At 55.5% G+C, this 3,736-nt stretch overlaps 1 pseudogene; it reads left to right on the forward strand.

The window, feature by feature from the left end:
* The first annotated feature begins 1,682 nt into the window (after positions 1-1,682).
* On the forward strand, positions 1,683-2,970 carry LOC132236559 (small ribosomal subunit protein uS2-like; annotated as a pseudogene).
* The last annotated feature ends 766 nt before the right edge of the window (positions 2,971-3,736 follow it).

The raw sequence follows: 3,736 nt of genomic DNA on the forward strand, positions 1-3,736 counted from the left end.
AGGCGGCTGTAGATCAGGCAGTCATACTGATGCCTGTCCTCCTGCACCAGCACCCACCCCCGTTCTCCCCTAAGCCGCGTGGGTGAATCCGCTCGGTGGTCTCTCTTGGTCCACTGGATGCTGAACCTGTCCTTCTGAATCTGCAGGTGGCGGCTGTGGGAAAAGCTGTAGAAGTCGTCCATGCACTCCACCGCGGCTGATTTCCTCTCCGTCAGGCTAATTCTGAACGAGGGCTTGAATTGCATTGGGCCATCCGCATGGGTATTATGGGAAGGTCTGTACATCCAACCAGTAATGCATAAGCCGTCCACCACTACATCAGCAGTGTTCTATAGCTATTATCTAGCTGCCACAATCCCAAAATGTGTCTGTATGGGTGGAACAGCTTCACATAGACTTCTCGATAAGAGATACTGATCGTCTCCTGGTTCTGAAAGTTTTCACAAGCCCCAAACTCCTCGCGGCAGCACCGTCTCCAGATGCTGTCGGTGTGCAGAATGTGGTGGAATTTGGTGCAGGCCTGCGCCAGGCTGGCCAGATCAGTGCCGGGGAGCGAGGCGAAGATCTCCACTAGCATCTCCATGGGGCAGGTCCTGCAGTGAGCAGTGCAGGGGCGGCGGGGGCGGCATGGGGCTCTCGATCCTTCCACTCCCCGCACAGCACCACGCTGCCTCGTCCACCTCGAGGTGCTTTTCTGCCAGGGCCAGGGCCGGGGCCAGCTTGCCCTCAGCTGCTGCCCTCTCAGCTGGGCCTTGGTGCTGCTGAGGACATCGACATCCCCGCTAAGAGCCCAGGCTGCAGAGGCAAGCGCACTCCTCCATCCCTCCATGTGTAACAGCCACCACAGTCGAATTGGATTGTTTTATCTTGGTGAAACCAGACACAATGGGCCCAAGGCTGCCTGTTGATACTTGAACCAAATTAAGCAGATACAGGGTTGAATCATATATGAACTTTTATTCTAATAATGCCGGCAGTATGGGGAGATGTGCCGCGCTGGCACGGCCAAGGGTGAACCTGAGTGGGGGTGATGAAAGGCTTAGAAAAGACAGGCAAGAGAATGAAAGCTGGGTCTTGGTGGGACGCTGCCCCTCTGATGGACAGTGCCAGCACCCACAAGCCGTGTCTTTATTTTATAGCAGGTGCCACAGGCAAAGTAAGGGTGTGATCAAGATATTTACAACATTCTCGTGGGTTTCAATCCTACTCAACTACATGCACCTGAACTCTATCACGCAGGCACGTGGGGCCACGTGTTCGGACCACAGGTTCAAGCTTACACTATAGCTGTTGGCTATAATTGTGCTGGGAGGGCGCTGGGACTTGCACATGGCAATGAGAGGACTGTGCCCTCTCCTCAGTCCAAGGCTTGAACCTGTCCAAACACTGTAGCTGCGCCCCACAGGGCAATTGGATTGTATCCGAGCAGTCGGTCACCCTGGAAATTCTGCTTTAACCCCCTTCTCCCCGCCTTGCCAGTTGGCTGATTATATATGGATGAGGGAGAAGATAGCTACGTGCAAGTAAAAGGGAGAGGGTCTGCAGTCCTGCCTTCAGGAGCTCCAAGTCCCATAACAAGGTGGCTAATCTCTGATGCTACAACAGCTCAGACCGTTCCTAGGACAGGAGAATGGTCAGCCTTCATGCGAAAAACTCCCCGAGGGCCTTTCCTTGCTACCCAGGGAGGGCTCCATATGGCGTTGTTCTCGGTTCCCACAGAACTTAAAGGGAAACTTCTCACAATGTCCGGAGCCCTTGATGTCCTGCAAATGAAGGAGGAGGATGTCCTCAAGTTCCTTGCGGCAGGAACTCATTTTGGTGGCACCAACCTTGACTTCCAAATAGAACAGTCCATCTACAAAAGGAACAGTGATGGCATCTACATCATCAATCTGAAGAGAACCTGGGAGAAGCTTCTGCTGGCAGCTCGTGCCATTGTTGCCATCGAAAACCCAGCTGACGTCAGTGTCATGTCGCCCAGGAATCCCGGCCAGCGAGCTGTGCTGAAGTTTGCTGCTGCCGCTGGAGCCACTCCTATTGCCGCCGCTTCACTCCTGGAACCTTCACCAACCAGATGCAGGCAGCCTTCCGGGAGCCAAGACTTCTGGTGGCTACTGATCCCAGGGCTGACCACCAGCCTCTCAGAGGCGCCTTATGTTACCCTGCCCACCATCGCTCTGTGTAACACAGGCTCTCCTCTGCGCTCTGTGGACATTGCCATCCCTTGCAACAAGGGGGCTCACTCAGTGGGTCTGATGTGGTGGATGCTGGCCCGGGAAGTGCTCTGCATGTGTGGCACTATCTCCCATGAACACCCGTGAAAGTCATGCCCGATCTTTACTTCTACAGAGATCCTGAAGAGATTGAAAAGGAAGAGCAGGCTGCTGCTGAAAAGGCTGTGACCAAGGAGGAATTTCAGGGTGAATGGACTGCTCCCCCTCAGTTCACTGCTGCTCAGCCTGAGGTTACAGACTGGTCTGAAGGCGAACTTCCTGAGCTGGTGGCAGCGGCTCAGGACAGGCAGGATGGCCTCGACTTGGGAGTCCGCCATCCCACAGTTACCCAGACCCAGGTCCTGGAGGGTGGGTGCCACTGCCTCCAGCAGAGCTCGGAGGGGCTCGGAACTGAAATCCGCAAGGCTGAGGCCAAATAGATGCAGGATCTTCAGCTGCCTGAGGTTCGGGCACTGGAACAGGTGTGTCAGGTCTGAATGCGTCAGCCGCTGGCAATATGTTAGGCAGAGTAGGTCCAAGGGAGTCTGCAGGCACCTGAGCATCTGGTCCACACGACCTTGGAGGAAGGAGGGAGAACGCATGTAGAGCTCCTGGAGGTGCCACAGCCTGAGCATCTGAGAGAGGAATTGGGAAAAGGATCGCTGCTCCTCCTGCTCCTGCCTTTCCCACTCCTGCTCCCCTGCCTCCTCCCACTCCTGCTCCTCCCTATCCAACTCCTCTTCCTCCTCCCACTCCTGCTTCTCTTCCTCCTGCTCCTGTTCTTCCCTCTCCAACTCCTCTTCCTCCCTCAACTCCTGCTCCTCTTCCTGTTGTTCTTCTTCCTCCCCCTCCTCCTCCCGCTCTTCATCCTCTTCCTCCTCAGCCAACTCTTCCAGGGAAACGAGTGTCTGCAGGTTACTCACCTGACCCAGGTAGAGAGCAAATGTCCCCAGGGTGGGCAGGTCCCAGGTGAAGTTCATGTACACCTCCTGGATGCAGTCCAGCCTCACCCTATCCAGGACCCTCCTGACCCTCTGGAAGGGCACCTCAGAAATCCTCAGTGTCTTGCAGCACAGGTGTAGCAACCCTTCCCTCTGCTGGGCCCATTGGATGATGTGCATGAAAAACTTATCCCGGTCCCTTTCGTTGAAGTTAATGTCTAAGAACACTTCTAAGGGAGCCAGGGGATGCTCCATGTTGGAGCTGGAGCTGTGCACAGTCACTGGTCCTGTCAGTGAGCAATTTTCAGTGCTGACTCCAAGCCACATATCCCAGAAGTTGGCACCCATGTTCCTTAAATCCAGCACCCACAGTTTGCGCCTCCTGGGCAAGCAGAAAGTCAAGCGCATCAAACACAGCTTTTAAGCCTGTGGCCCTGGTTGGGGCGTGATCAGGAGGATGCTGCATCAGAACCCCGAGAGGGAGGACAGTGAAGGGCCAGGCTTGGGCCAACGCCTTCAGGAGCTGGCAGTGGTGTCCACCACGGTAGGCCAGGACGAACAGGTACGGGAAGAGCTCAGCGG

This window comes from Myotis daubentonii, chromosome 6 (assembly GCF_963259705.1).
Source record: "Myotis daubentonii chromosome 6, mMyoDau2.1, whole genome shotgun sequence".
Classification (NCBI taxonomy): Eukaryota; Metazoa; Chordata; class Mammalia; order Chiroptera; family Vespertilionidae; genus Myotis; species Myotis daubentonii.